We start from the raw sequence: 16,130 nt of genomic DNA on the forward strand, positions 1-16,130 counted from the left end.
GGCAGTTTCTGATAAAATTAAAGCATAACATTCCTATGACCCAGTAATTCCATTCTAATCTGTGTACCCAAGAAAAATGAGTGTTTATGTCCACAAAGAGTTAGGTTAGAATGCATAATAACCCCAAACCAGAAGAAACCAAATGTATATCAGCAGGGGATTTGTACAGATTGCAGCCCATCTATACAATAGAATACTTCTCAGCAAGAAAAAGAAACTATTTATGCTTTCACAAGCAACAACATGGATGAATCTCAAAAGTATACTGTATGAAAAAAAATCAGACCTAAGAGTTATCCACGTTGTATGATCTCACTTAAATGAAGTTCAAGAGTAGGCAAAATAAAATACTATGGGGACAAGAGTCAGAATACTGGTTACCTCTGAGGATGGGGGCCATTGATTGAGAAGGGAAATACAAGGGAGCTTTCTGAGTTGCCAGAAATGTTCCACATCTTAATTTGGGTGATATCAAATAGATGTTCATGTATGTAAAATGTCATCAAGTGGTACATTTAAGATGTGTGCATTTTACTGTACACATTTCACACTTCAATTAGATAATGAACATTATTTAATAGTGAAGATGTCAGTTTTTCTTATTACATTTTTAACATTGAATATTTTATATCTGTGCCTCTATAAGACAACTGGAAATCTGTTTATAAGAATTATAAGAAATATCTAGTTCTTGCTAATGAGGATGAGCAAAGGTTTTAGCTCTAAGAATGTTCAGTGTAAAATTCTTTCCTACAGATAAAAATTTAGAAAAACAAATTTAAATGTCCAAGGATAAGGGGTTGATTATGGGCACATTTATGTCAGAACATCATACCTGAACTAAATAAAAATACTACAGGCAGAAAAATACACTGGAATATATGGTTTCAAAATGTAATAATGTTAATATTATAATGTTAATAATTCAAAATGTAATAAAAATATTTTATCTCTCGATGACATTTTTTTCTTTTTAAATCAGAATATCAAGACTTAGTTGCATGAATGATTGTAAAGTGTTTTTAACATAAATGTCTAATTTTACATTTAGAAGCATAAAGAATTAAGTATAAACAGTCCTGAGGAAAGCAAGGAAGCACAAATAGTGGCCAGGGAAGGAACCATCACTGTGGCAGTTCCACTGCCCATTTTACTTTCTTCACTTAAAGGAGTAGACTCCTTTTTTGAGCAAAATCTTTTTTTTTCTTTAAGATTTTATTTATTTATTCATGAGAGACACACAGAGAGAGGCAGAGACACAGGCAGAGAGAGAAGCAGGTTCCCTGTGGGGAGCTCATTGTAGGCCTTGATCCAGGACCCTGGGTTCACGACCTGAGCCAAAGGCAGATGTTCAAACACTGAGCCACCCAGGTATCCCTTGAACAAAATCTTAAACAGATCTCCTGTACACAAATCAGGTAAGAAGAGAAATGCTCTGGTAGGAGAGGAAGGATGCATAAGCATCGGGAATTCTGCTTCACTATCCCCTAACATATTTCCAAGACCCAAAGGACACAGTTTGAAAACCAGCATCCTAGGAGACAAATTTCAAACTTGAAGTGTTAAAGGTCCTATGTCCTACAGCTAATTTAAAGGGACCTTTCCCTCCATACCTATGAATACCATTTTATATAATTTCTTTGTGTGTGTGTGTGTGTGTGTGTGCCAGACAGGCCTCCTTAATGTTCCCAAAGACACCCTGTACATCCCAATTCCCCTTTTATCCTGAAATGCTCCATTGCTTTTCCTTTCCTGCTTTGCTGCTCATTCTTGAAGCCTCCGCTAAACTTCCACCTCTCCTTAGATATCTTTCTGAGTAACACTGACCTGGTGAAAACTCTCCAGAAATATCTCCACTCTGTACTATTTACTTGGCTGATTCACTTTGGTAGGTTCTCTATCAGTTCTCTATTGCTGCTATTTAAAGTACCAGTAATTTAAAGCCTGAAAACAACACAAATTTATCGTCTTACAGTTGTCTGTTAAAAGTCTGACATGGGTCTCACTGGGCCAAGATCAAGGCGTTGGCATTTTTTCTGGGGATCTGTTTCCGTGCCTTCCCCGGTTTTTAGACATAACCCACATTCCTTGGCTCCTGGGTCCCTTTCCCTTCGGTTTCAAAGCCAGAAAAAGGCTCTTCCCTTTTACAGGATGTAATTAGGTTGGGCCCACCTAGATAATCCAGAATAATCTCCTTACCTCAAGGTCCTTAGCCTTAATCACATTTGCCAAGTCACTTTTGCTATGTAAGGTAAGACAGAGGTTCTGGGAACTAGAACATTCTGGCCATTTCTGGTAAGGGCATTATGCTTGCTACCATAAATGCTTCCCTAAGCATCTCAAGAGGGAGGCCTGCTTTCTAATCTTTTGGGTTACCTCCCAGTGCTATACAAAAGTAGCTGACAAATGATTATCAAATATTCACGAATACAGTGTGGTGACATATTAATTACAGACACTACTTGTTGCCCCTCCCACTAGTTTTGTAGGAAGCTCAATTGAATTCTGTTAGGCTTCTTCCAAATGAGAAAAAAATATGAGAAAGTTAATCAAGAAATAGATCTCATAATGTCTCCTAAGGTGAGGGAGGTTCATGAGATGCATATAACAGAATTTCTGGAGATTACTGCTTCATTTAGACTTTTTTTCTGTTTGTAGGTAGTTCTTTGGGTTCTTTGTATCAATACCCAGGGTTGTGGTGAGTCTAAATTCAACCTGGTGATCCATCCCAGAGTTTCACCAAGGATCACACTGAGTTATGCAAAATATTTTGCAAAATGTTTATCTTTGAATAAGATTCTGCATTTGAGCTTTGGTGTATCTATGAAAGATAGCCAATAACCACTCTGAAAGGTAGCTAGGTGGGGATATACTAGTTTTATCTTTCCAACTCTGTGTCTCCCTCCCATTCTGACCAAATCTTTGTCCTTTTTGCTGCATTCAGGCAGCTTTGGTGACAAAATCTAGGCAGGTTTTGATATAATCTCTTTGGAACAATGACATTCAGTTGTACAACTCAAGAGCTGGCTTCAGGGCAAAGGCAAAGGATGCCAGAGGCTTAGTACCAGGAACATGACTCTTAGAGCCAACTCTTATCCATGCTTAGACATAAAATATGATCCCCAAATCCCACCAATCCAAACACAAGCCCAAAGTCATTGTACTGTTTTAATGTGAATAATACAGGTGATTATATCCTACTACTACATAATGAGGTCAAATGTCCTAAGTTGACAGGGGTCCTCTGCTCTAATATAGCCTTTATGTATCTGAAAAAGATCTATTTGACCATAGCTAGTTACTAGAAAGTTACCATCCCATTTGAATACTGGTGATTAAAGAGCATATTAAAAGACTCCAGCTTGTGAGGCTTTGAGTCTTGGCTTGCCACTAATAGCACCATGGCAGTGGGAGAATCATTCAACCTATGTGTCAGTTTTCCATTTATAAAGGTATTCTTTCTAAATAGGCTATTCTGTGACTTATTTGAATCTGCCATGCTTTGTGTAAATTTTTATGGGATGTCAGAAAAGGGACAGATGAGAAACCATCTCAAACGGGATTCAGACTTACCATCTACTCTTTTGGGTTATTTGTTTGAAAGTCCTATGGGGGCTTAAATGTCTGGAGACTTAAATTGAAATTTCAGGCCTGCCTTTACACAAGATGGCCTTAGCTCAAGGTATTCATGTTTTTTAAGCCTTAGCTTGGTTACAGTAAAATGGGCTAGTGATATCTATTTATAGGAGTATTACCTTACATTAGAAACATGAGAAAATGATCACAAAGCTCCTGGAATGGAGCTAATACATGGTTCTTGAATCTGAATTTTGCTGTGTACTCCCCATCCCAAGATTCTGGTCCTTTGCTCTCCTGTCCCAGTCTAATGCAGAAAACCTTGAGAACCCCCATCCCACCCCAGAAGTATGCTGTTCCAATCTACAAACAAGATGGAACCTATGGCTCTGTGACCTATGGTGCAAAACTGCCAAGAAGGCAGGTATCCCATAAGGCTAACTGTGTAGCTCCAGTTCCACGTAGGAACAATCCTCTCCTATGTTTCTATAGCATTGTTTTTCATTTACTTCAACAGATGAATACTTAAGACAGCTTATGTGCCAGTTCCTAAACGAAACCTCAGAGGATACACATGTAGAACTGACATAGGGTCTGCTTGTAGTTGAAGCTCACTTAGCTTTTTGCCTCCCTCACCCACTTTCTTTGTAGAATATGATCCAAAGTGCAACGAGAGATAAACCGTGGGCCAAATAAGTTCTTCTATCCACTGTAATAAGTGTTAGTGATAAAAACCTGGTAATAAAAACCTTAGGTAGAAAAAAAGCTATGCACACATACACATGGAATACTCAACTACTTCTTTTTTTTTTTTTAATTTTTTATTTATTTATGATAGTCACAGAGAGAGAGAGAGAGGCAGAGACACAGGCGGAGGGAGAAGCAGGCTCCATGCACCGGGAGCCTGATATGGGATTCGATCCCGGGTCTCCAGGATCCCCCCCTGGGCCAAAGGCAGGCGCCAAACCACTGCGCCACCCAGGGATCCCTACTCAACTACTTCTAATGATCATTTCCTAATCACAGAATTTCCCTAGAAGGTGAATGCATCTTGATTACAGATGTATTTCCATTGTCCCAAGTAATCAGATTTTCTTTAGAAAGCCTACGAATGACAATTCTTTCCCTTTATTTAGAGGGTCTGAGAAAGTCTCCATTCTTCTCAATCCAAACCTTATTACTCTAAAATGAATGAATGATATGTTACTTTTCAATTTGCATACAAATTGTCCCTTTTGACTAAAAATATGCAGGGTTAAAGACATATTAATGATATTCCACAACGCATAAAAAATTTCAAAATCAGGCAGGTATATGGTATACATTTTACTTAGTCCTTTTTATGAGGCCATTTTAATGATTTTTCATAGAGCAATCCAATCAACAGGTCAAAAGCAGCCATTGCCTCAACCGACATTGATTATGATCTTTTGTGTTCAGAAAGTATATTAAGCTTTCTAGCTTGAAGAATTCCAAATTCAGAAGACTGTATATTTTGGCAATATTTCCTTTTTTAAATCTGCCATCTCAGTTTTTAAGTTTTAGATATTTTAAAGGACGGATTTGTTATGAAATCTAACCTGAGAATAGAGCATTCTGACAAATTTTAATATAAGGTCTACAGGAAAATAAAGAATAGTGCTGAATAACAAGGTTTCCATATCAATGGTTCCTTCAGTAGAGGGAATCTAGCTAAGTCATATTTCTAAGTAGGCAGTTTAACTTTTTCTGTGCAGTAAATTCATATAGTAGGGAAATATTAGGTCAAGGAGATGAGTAGTCTACTTCACTATATTCCTCAAGTGGAAAAATGAAGAAAGCAGGAACAGCTAAAGAATAGCAAAGATGCAGATTTGGGGCATTAAAAAAAAAGTAAAGATAAACACGTAGGCATTGAAGTTTTATTTAAAAATTTATAACATGAGGAATTGCTTCCATTACTATGTTGAATATATAGAGCATTAAACACAGTTATCTGTTTCAATGCAATACTGCTTCAATTATATAAAAATACCTTGGAAGCATTAGAGATGATTAGAAAAATACACCAAAATATCAGCATTTTGAAATTGGAATTTTTGAGTCTTCAAATGAACAGATTTCTCTTCTTCTCTATACTTATTTTTTATTTTTTAGGAATGAAAATGTATTGCTTTTTATAGTTTAAATCATTTTTTAAAAGATTTTATTTATTCATGAGAGACACAGAAAGGCAGAGACACAGGCAGAGGGAGAAGCAGGCCCCATGCAGGGAGCCTGATGTGGGACTCAATCCCGGGTCTCCAGGATCACGCCCCTGGCTGAAGGCGGTGCCAAATCCCTGAGCCACCCAGGCTGCCCTTTTAAATCATTATTAAAGTAAAACAAGGTAGTCATCCTGAATTGTTCTTGTGCTGAAGAAATTATATTGATAACATTCTTTCTATAAAAAAGAAACTGGTATTATTCTTTCTTTTAAAACAATTTACCAAATCATTTTTCCACCATTTCTTTGGCAGTATGATTTCTTTTCTGCTTCCCCTTCTGATACTTATTCCTCCTTAGATTTCTAAATGTCGGAGCATCTCATGTGTCTGTCTTGGCTGCATCCTCTTCCTATGTGATCTCAATCATTTAAGGCAATGATTTAAACAGCACTTCAATGCTAAGCCATGCCATATCTGTATCCCCAGCCCATATCTCCTCCCTAAGCTCCAGATGGCAACCCCCCTCCCAACAATCCCACTGGTCTTTCAAATGTAACATGTGGTCAAGCTGCATCGTTGATTTGCAACCTCCTCTTTTGCTCAGTCTTTCTTAATCTGTCTTTCTTAAAGTTTTTTACCTTTCCATTCCAGTAAAGAGATGATTAATTTACTTGGTTGCTTACACCAACAAACTAGGAGTTATCCTTGATTCCATTCTATTCCTAACCACCTCACTCAACTCAATCCATTTCGAGATGTGTTAGTGCCATCTGGACATGCTTCCTGAGTCCAACACTTCCCACCACTTCTGTGCCTTACACTTGGCCATAGCCAATTATATCTCAATCAGACTTCCGCATCAGCCACCTAATTGGTGTATGCTCTGATTGCATTTGTCTTCATGGTAGCAAGAATGTGAAATGTGTCATGTCTTTGCTAAAAACTCTGCCCCGTGTTCCATGACGCATACGATAAAATCTAGACTCCACTGTAGGCTGACAATACCTTATGGGAACTGGACATACTACCTCAGTCTCATTTCTTCTCTCCCACATGTTCCAGCATACTGACCTTTCTTCAGGCCCTTAACTGCATCAAACTTCTTTGTCCCTTCTGCTTGGAAAGATCTTTCCCAGGTGTGCTTCCACAAATAATCCTTCCCCTGCTACTCAGACCAAAGCTGACGTGAAATCTGCCAACTCCCAAGGTCATCGTAGGTCTTGGATTGTGCCAAGACCCCAGGCCAGCAGCTGCTTTCAGGAGTCCCAACAGCCCTGGAGAAGGCAGGGGCTGGGCTGAGCCACAGCGTTTCTAGAGAGGAGCTTGCGACTCCCTGCATCAGGTTTCACTTTAGGCGAACCCCGTCACCCACAGGAGCTAAACTCTAGATTACACAGCTCAAGGACAAGTTAATGGGATTTGGCAGAACATAAAAGGAAACAAGACATTGCAAAGGAAAATGCACTTAAAATAGAAATAGGTGAAATACACAGTAGTAGAATTTGTGCCAGCTAAATACATCAAACCATATTTACATTTCTGTGTTATCTTTAGGGACAAGCAGGAAAGGAGCTGCAGTCACTCAAGTATTTCTAGATTTGTTAGGAGCCACATTTTACTTACTTCTACGATTCTTGAAAAATTGGAATATGGGGCATCTGTACAACCAACAGTGCTATACAGTGGTTACGCAGGCTTAGCCTCGAGTAAGGCAAATTTACAGACTTTAGGCTCAAGCGCTAGGGAGCCATCCAGTGCCAGCAGCCCATCCTGTGCAGAGGGCCTGACAGCTCCCAGGGCATGATCTAGGCTAGCCTGTTTGGGTCTCAAAACAACCGAGTTTTATTTCCATTGTTTTGCAGATGTGAGAACTGACATCTAGGGATTTTACGCAATTCGACCAAAAATTAGTTGTAAAGGTAAGACCAGACCATGTTTTGGAATCCAGATGACAGGCTAGGCCTGGCTCTGTCATCAACTAGGAATGAACCTGAGTTCACCCTATTTAGTCATTAGCTTCTCTACGTGTAAAAATGGGTACAACAACCGCTTTAGTTCTCCCACAGGACTGTTTCAAGGAGCATTTGTGATCTCTGACCACACCTTCTATTGCTGATCACCAGCTCACGCCACTTGTCCATACTGCCTTGTGGCTGGCCCCACATAAAGCCCCACTTACCTTTCCACTTGTGGGTCCCTAGAATGTGCTTCTCTTGATGCCCACAGCCTGGTCCTCATTTCCTTGAGGCTACTGCTCACATGTCTCCATAGGAGAGAGGCTTTCACGGACTACTCAAAACAGCCACTCCTGCTCCCAACCCACACTCTTTTTTCACCTATCCTGTTTTATAGCTCTCCACAGAACATCTTTCTCCTGCATCTGGCATACTCGTTTGCCTGTCTTCGCATTACTAGACCATCAACTAACTTTGTGAAAGCAGGGATTTTTGTCTATGCTGTTCAGTGCCTATATCCCTGGAGCCTAGTACAGCAGCTGGCACACAGTACATCCTTTAAACACTGATCTAATAAATGGGTGAAAGAACTGAATGAACTAATTGTATGAATGCATATATCATGATTATCATCTCCTGGTGCCTTCTGGGTTTGTCTTCCCTAAGACAGGCTACATGTAGCATTCTTGGTATTAAAATTTGTGCCTTTAATCAGAGTTCACTTTGCAGCTCACAATTTTACATAAGCTAGATTATAGAGCCAGAGAACACATATATATGATAATTAGCTACTAGAGCCTAAGTGCAACAACACAAGTCCTAGCAAAGCCCTCAAACCTTCCACTTCTGTCTCTGTTGTGAATACCAGAGATGTTAAGAAACCATCACCAATCAGAACTTCCACAGCTATAAGAAAGTCAGACAGTAAAAGTAACAACAGAGGAATCTCACAACAGCTCTGAACAATTCAATGGCCACCTCTGGCAGGGAAAGAATGAAATGGTAGTGATAAGGCATCAGCTGTATCTATAATATTACAAAAGAGACCAGGCAGGAGGTGGATGGGGGGAGAGGGAAATAGGTGATGGGTCTTAAGGAGGGCACTTGTCATGAGGAGTGCTGAGTGTCATATGAAGTGCTGAATCACTATATTGTGCACCTGAAACTAATATTGCACTGTTAACTAACTGGAATTTAAATAAAAAACTTAAAAAAATAAAAAAGAGAGATGAAACAAATACGGCAAAATATAAAATCCAATACTTTTCTATAGCCCTTTCATAATTTTTAAAAAAGAAAGAAACCAAGGCAGGCTGTCTTACATTATAGATGCCAGAACCTGCTAGCTCAGTTTCTCGAAGATGGATAGCAGCTTCACAGCCACGCAGACCTATCTGTAACCTAAGCACGAGTGCCCTCTTCACTAGCCCAACAGTCAGCTGAGTACCTGGTAGTGCTGCTTAGCAGTTTCCTTCTTCTACCAATAAGGCCTTTTCCTATTCCTAGGACTATTCTAGACTTCTATTCTATTGCCATTCTCAGCCCGGCAGCCTCATTTGCAGTAGTCGACCTCACATGGCTGAGAAAGAGCAAAAGAGTTTTTAAGTGCCTCCTGGTCTTCCTTTAAATATACGTGTACATGTGTGGAAACCCTTCACTGAATTGAAATCAGCCTCTCTGTTGACTTCCATCCATTGGTCTGTGTGCTCTCCAGTCACGGAGAGCTCCTCAACCTTCTTGTCCACATGGCAGCCCTCCAAATACTGTAAGACAGCAAGTGCGTCCCCTTGGGTTCTGTCCATGTTAAACAAGACCACCGTGTTCAACCTGTGTGATGTCAAGAGAGCAGCTCACCTAGCCACCAATGGTGGGCAGAATCTGTTTGGCCTGGGAGGTCCATCGGGCTGGTATTCTGTGTAAGAAATGTTGTATTTCTATGTACCCTATCTTGACAAGGAATCAATGGAACTCAAACATTTCTTCTAACTGCTTGAGATGAGTGAGGTTAGAATTCAATATGATCGTTTTCCTGTAGTCTTAAAAGTAATTTTAAATAAAATTAAAGTCCCAGATTCGCTTTTTTCAATTAAATAACTCAAGATTTAAAAACGATGTTAAGATAAGAAAGATATCTAGATAGATGTTATTGAAAATCACTAGCACCATTTGGTATTGTAGCAGGGAGAAGCGGCTGGGTGAGATTTATGATCAGGCAAGTGGCAAGGGAAGCCAAAGAAATGTGCAATGGGGCAGCCTGGGTAGCTCAGTGATTTAGCGCCGCCTTCAGCCCAGGGTGTGATCCTGGAGTCCCGGGATGGAGTCCCACATCAGGCTTCCTGGATGGAGCCTGCTTCTCCCTCTGCCTGTATCTCTCCCTCTCTCTCTGTGTATCTCTCATGAATAGATAAATAAAATCTTTAAAAAAAAAAAAAAAAGAAATGTGCAATGCAGTAACTAGCATTTGCCAAATAATTGCTAAAAACCTTCCATGACTATTTAACAATGCGTAAGACTTTGCAATTTAGGTGTACTTCCATCTGTTTAAAAATCACACAAACTTGGGGCACTTGGGTGGCTCAGTCGGTTAAGCGTCTGCCTTTGGCTCAGGTCATGATCTCAGGGTCCTGGGATTGAGCCTCATTTGGGGCTCCCTGCTCAGTGTGGAGTCTGTTTCTCCCTCTCCCCTGTTTGTGCTCTTTATCTAACAAATAAAATCTTTAAAAAAATCACACAGCCCTAAGTGCATACTTGCCTTAAAGGTTTAAACAACCTACAAAAGGAATAAGAAGACATGGAATGGCGGTGGGTACAAGGGAGTAAATGTGAGCACACAGGATTAGTGCTACTGAAGTGTGGGCTCCAAACTGCCATCTGGCACTGCTCTGCAGGAAGAACAGGAGTGGAGATAGAGCATTTAGAAACTTAACAGAACTTGGACAATCATTTTATGACTGTGATTCAAATCTAATAATACTTTAAAAAAATGTAGACTTATTTTTTTTTCATTTTTCTAGCAATTCGTTTTTACTCTTTTACAAAAGCATCAGTCCAAGCAGAGACTAGTCATTAGAAAATGTGCCCTTCACCACGCCACTGTTTTTGAGAAGCCAGTGCTAGGCTGATTGGAATCTGAGCTCTTGTTCTTCCTACTTAATTTCTTCTTCACAGTTCTGAATTATGTGCCCAATCTTAATGCTGCAAGCATCTACACTGCCAGGAGATGGGTGTTTAATTAGGGGATAATTTACAGAATCACTATACAGTGGGAAACATCCATTGAGGGGATTCCAAAAAAAAGTAGCTACATGGTTAGTCACTCACTCCTTCACTGGCCAAAGGGACCACAGTCCTGGAAACAGGAGGTGAGGACCACTGAATAAGAATGGGTCATCTCAGTATGTGTCCTGGGCTAAATAACAAAACCCCAAAAGGAAGCCCCAGCTCATGGGTATGATGGAAGGAAGCAGATGAGGCAATTTTTGTTTGGCAAAACAAAATTTTGGCAATTAGTGTTTATGGCACTAATATAAACTAAGTGTTTATAGTCTTTATGGCAATTAGTGTTTGTGGGAAATTTTTAAACAGTCAATGTGAAAAGTGAATTGTCTTGCTGTAGTCTACAATTTCCATGTTTAACTTTGTACTTTTAAGGCATCAGTTAAAAACAATGAGTGATGAAATCTTTTTCAGTCTTTGGGAAAACTGCTGCCTTGGTTCGTATCTTGCCAATCTCAAAAAACACCACCAAGGCAATGGAAATGGAATAAAGAGGTGACCAAGACACGGAAACATATGGTTTCTTCTTGAGGAAAGGGGTTTGAGGCAGGTCGAAATTCAGGACTTTGCAGTCGACAGACTGTGTAGCCCTTCCCTTTCCTCTGCTGTGTATAGTTTCTGATGTCAACATGTTACTGCAGCTGCTCAGGGTACTGAGCCTTAAACAAATTATGCAACATCTTTCACCGTCATTTGATAAGAGTCACTAAAGCTGGTATTGGAAAATATGCCACTACGATGTACGAACTGAAGTTACCTAAAATTACCTTCTCATGGTTTTATCCTACAGGTACCTGCATTTCTGGTGGCTGAAGTCAATATTTTTCTTACTAATCATCTGTCACTCCAAGACTACCTTTTAAGTTTTAGTTCACAAGACAGATTTTAAAATTGTTCTTGATCTCTCCCTTATATCTTAGTATGATAAATTAGTACCATTGTATTACATACGTATAGGGCAGCATTTTCTACACTCTCAGTCATGAGATTGAGGTCTAGAGTTTGCATATTAACTAGACAATCAAATGCTCAGGTTTTTGTTTTGCTTTTTTGCTTTTATTTATTTATTTTTTTTAGATTTTATTTACTTATTCATGAGAGATACAGAGAAAGAGGCAGAGACACAGGCAGAGGGAGAAGCAGGCTCCCTGCAGGGATCCCAGGACCCTGAGATCATGCCCTGAGCTGAAGGCAAATGCTCAACCACTGAGCCACCCAGGCGTCCCTTGTTTAGCTTCGTTTTTTAACTGAACTTCAAAATATCAGCTAATGCAACGAGTTTTTGTATTGTTCTTAATAAGTACCTGGAAGATAAATCTACGAACTTAATGAGAATTCCAACATTCTTCAAAGACGGACTGGCTGCACTGTCCTCCGCCTTCCCAAAGATGACATCTTTTCTCATTTAAAAGACCACAAGAGACTATCCTGCATGCCAGGCTGCAGTCCCTTCCAGCCCTGGCATGGACTTGCTGGCTCTCTGCAGACATCTATCTCTTCCACAATCTTGTATCAGTTGTCAAGAAGACTCTTCCTTTTCTTAGCTTTTGCATTTTAAATGCACATTGGAAGGATGGCTTGTGTATAATTCTCTGCTAGAGATCTGCAATGACAGATCAAGACTTATGAGTTTGCTTTTACATATTTCCACATTTGCTCTTACATTTCAGTATTTCACTCACACATTTCCAAAAGATGTAGCTCGTAACAGTTTTGCTCATTTTCAGAAAATTATTTCCTCCCCTGTTTCAAACCTAAGTACCAGGCAGCACAACTGCTACAAAGCCAACCATTAGTTTCCCTCAGCTCTCAGGATTATAATCAGAAGTTATTTATCACAATGCTTGGGTCAACACTGTCTTTTTCAAGGAAGAGGGAGAAGGAATCACGGATGAGGGCCATTTGTCATGTTTCTCGGAGCTTAACAACAAAAGTATACAGTTGCGTTTCACGTCATTGCCGTCTGTAGAGGTCAGACTTGGCGCTCGCAGCATCCCTGTAAACACTGCAGCACAGGGATGGAACAAAAAGGACTGTATTGAGGTAAGAGCACAAATGAGATGGCTTTGTAAATTCTTTCAACTACCATTCAGATCGTGCTCTGACATGATTCCTGCAGCTCGTGGTAGAAGGTGAGGTTTTTAAGAGCCACGCAGCCAAGCAGCTGGCCTTGAGTTACTTGGTCATTACACACACACCGTGGGGTTCAGATTTTTTTACTATGAAAACAGGCGACAACAATGACTGTTATCATTGGCGTTACTAATCTTATTAGGATTACCATTACTATTATAGTTGTATTTCATCCTAAACCAGACATCATAAGTCACTGGGATTCTTACCAAAAACACATTAGGTAAATCATTTAGACTTTTTTTTTTTTTTTTTTTTTTTAAGATTTTGTTTATTCATTTAAGAGATAGAGCATGAGCAGGCAGGGGGAGAGGCAGAAGCAGACTCTCTGCTGAGCAGAGAAGCCCAACTCAGGGCTCTACCCCAGAACCCCAAAATCATGACCTGAGCCAAAGTCAGACACTCAACTGACTGAGCCACCCCAAAGCCCCTCATATAGACTTTTAAGTATAGCTCAGTAAAGGGGAAATAACAAATGTTTAGTTTGTTTCATCCTTCTTCTGGTTGGGAATCTACATTATAAAGACTTTTTTTAATGATACAAATTAGCATAAATTATGAAGTCCTGGTATATTTATACAAATAAACAGTCTTCCTCTTTTTTTCTCTCCCTTTTTCCAATCAACATGCACGTTCACAACCCTATTCAACTACTTCTAACCCAGCTCCAAGATAAAGAATCCTTATCAGGTGAAGGTGAATAAATAAATCAGTGAATCAACCAATCAACCTATCTCTCCTGGGCTAAGTTTTTTTTTTTAAGACTTTTTTTTTTTAAGATTTTATTTATTTATTCACGAGAGACACAAAAAGAGAGAAAGAGAGGCAGAGACACAGGCAGAGGAAGAAGCAGGCTCCATGCAGGGAGCCCTACGTGGGACTCAATCTTGGGACCCCAGGATCAGGCCCTGGGCTGAAGGTGGCACTAAACCGCTGAGCTACCCGGGCTGCCCCCCGGGCTAAGTTGTATAGAACAAAAATAGATAAAATGTGAACCCAAAACTACAATGATCTTAAAGAAGAAAAAAATGTGGCTTTGTGCTTTTAGAAATTCACTGACATTTTAAAATGGCTTCTTAACTGGGTTGAACAGCCAGACATAGGTCATTTTAAAACTGTCTTTTTAATTATGAGAGTTAATGCGGTTATAACTCTGATTTTGAAGTTAACTACCAGGAAAAACAGAAAGACTCTAACAGGTAGATATAAGCCCTGACCAGAGAGCCTTCCACTGTATAATCTAAGGTGAAATCACTCCTAAGACATGAAAAGGACCTCCACCCCTGGATTTGGGGTAGATAGGAGTTTCATTGTAAGAGAATCACATGATATCTGCCTAAACTGCCCTGAAAGCTTGAATTTAGAGAAAAGATTGACTTCATCTTATCTCATTTGATTCTTAAATCATCTGAGAGAATTTATAACTAAAACAGCCACGTGGACCCAGTTCTCAAAGCACAGACTATGTAACACCCTTCTAAAGCATGATGTAGATGATACACTACAGACCCAGAGATATCACCAGGGGCATCTAAATTCGAGGTTTGCCATTGTGTAACTAGTCACAGCAAATCTTCTGCAGATTTTTTTTTAAGGGTAAATTTTCATTTTTTTTCAAGAAGTTTAATCTCTACATGATTGCAGATGTTGCAGTATATCTGGAAGAGGCCTATCTGGTTTGCAGGGCATAGAGAGAGTGCTGTATCTTATTAAAATTTTTTTTGTGGGTGCCTGGGTGGCTTAGTTAAGTGTCTGACACTTGGTCTCAGGGTTGTGAGTTCCAGTCCCACATTGGGCTCAACCCTGGGTGTGGAGCCCACCTTTTTAAAAAATTTCCTTTTTTTTTTTTTTTGTTTTGGTTTCCAGAAAATTTTAGGGAGAACACTGGGTCTAGATTAGAATGCCTCCAAAGTTCACCAGCTCCTGAATTCCCCCTTAGAATCTGTGATCCCTGGGGAACTTACTTCTCAGTGTGGTCCATGGACTGACAGAATCAGCATACCTTGAAGATGATTAGAAATGCAGAATCTCAGGGTTTCATCCAGACATAAGTTATAATCTGCATTTTAATGAAATTCCTCAAGTTTGAGAAGCACTACTTTAAGAAACTCATCCTTAGTAGAGTAAGGACTTCTCCAGCATAGGAATCAGAAGTAAACTGGCCATAAACACAACCATTCCTAGACCTGAGTTACTTCCCAGGGTCATCCAGTCATGGGTAAACTAGGGATGGCACAGAGCAGTCCTAGATTTAAGAATAGCTGAGAAAAACCTGTCTGCACAGCAAGCATAGTTTAAGGCAAGTTGAGAACAGGAGGAAGAAAATGCAAGTAAGCCCCTGGTGCACTCGATAATTTCCAGGGAATTTCCATTCATTTATTCAACATTGAGCAACTTCAAATTTGTGAGGAAAAGTAATACTAAAATCCCTTTTCAGTGTTTCTCCAGATCATGGCAACTCATGCAATAATTTTGAAGGAAAAGATCTAATACTGTTAGGAATGAAACAAAAACTAGAGAAAAAGGAAGGATGAGGCAGCAAAAAAGTGTGTGTAGTTTCCTGTTTTTCACTTAAAAAGATTTGAGAGAAAATGAGAGTGGGTGCACATAAGCTGGGGGGAGGGGCAGAGGGAGAAGCCGACTTCCCGCTGAACAGGGAGCCCAATGTGGAGCTCGATCCTAGGACCCTGAGATCATGACCTGAGCCAAAGACAGATGCTTAACCGACTGAGCCATCCAGGCGCCCTCTATCTATCTTGCACTTTTTGACAAGGTACTGGCAACCCATCTGGGACCAGGAGGCTCATTACACAATCTTCACTGGAGACCACAGTGAGGGAAGGCTGTCTCCAGCACAGCGAGTTACAGACATGGAGCACAGCTTCAGCAGCAGCCTTCCCCAAGCACCAGCAGCAACAGGACACCCAAAAAATAATCTACCGCAGTTGAATTAAAAACATCTTGCCCCTAAGTCCCAACAAAACTGGATATCTACATAACAAAA

General features: G+C 39.9%; 1 protein-coding gene and 1 long non-coding RNA gene across 5 annotated transcripts in view; both read right to left on the reverse strand.

Moving 5' to 3' along the window:
* The window catches only part of STXBP6 (syntaxin binding protein 6), a 239,256-nt gene that overhangs the window by 100,581 nt on the left and 122,545 nt on the right, over positions 1-16,130 (reverse strand). The window lies entirely within an intron of this gene.
* LOC140599345 (uncharacterized) overlaps positions 12,028-16,130 on the reverse strand; it is a 43,086-nt gene continuing 38,983 nt past the window's right edge. For both annotated transcript variants that reach the window (XR_012002117.1, XR_012002118.1), the window contains one exon: positions 12,028-12,596. This is a non-coding gene — a long non-coding RNA (uncharacterized lncRNA). The remainder of the gene's footprint in view (positions 12,597-16,130) is intronic.

This window comes from Vulpes vulpes, chromosome 6 (genome assembly GCF_048418805.1).
Source record: "Vulpes vulpes isolate BD-2025 chromosome 6, VulVul3, whole genome shotgun sequence".
NCBI classification, from domain to species: Eukaryota; Metazoa; Chordata; class Mammalia; order Carnivora; family Canidae; genus Vulpes; species Vulpes vulpes.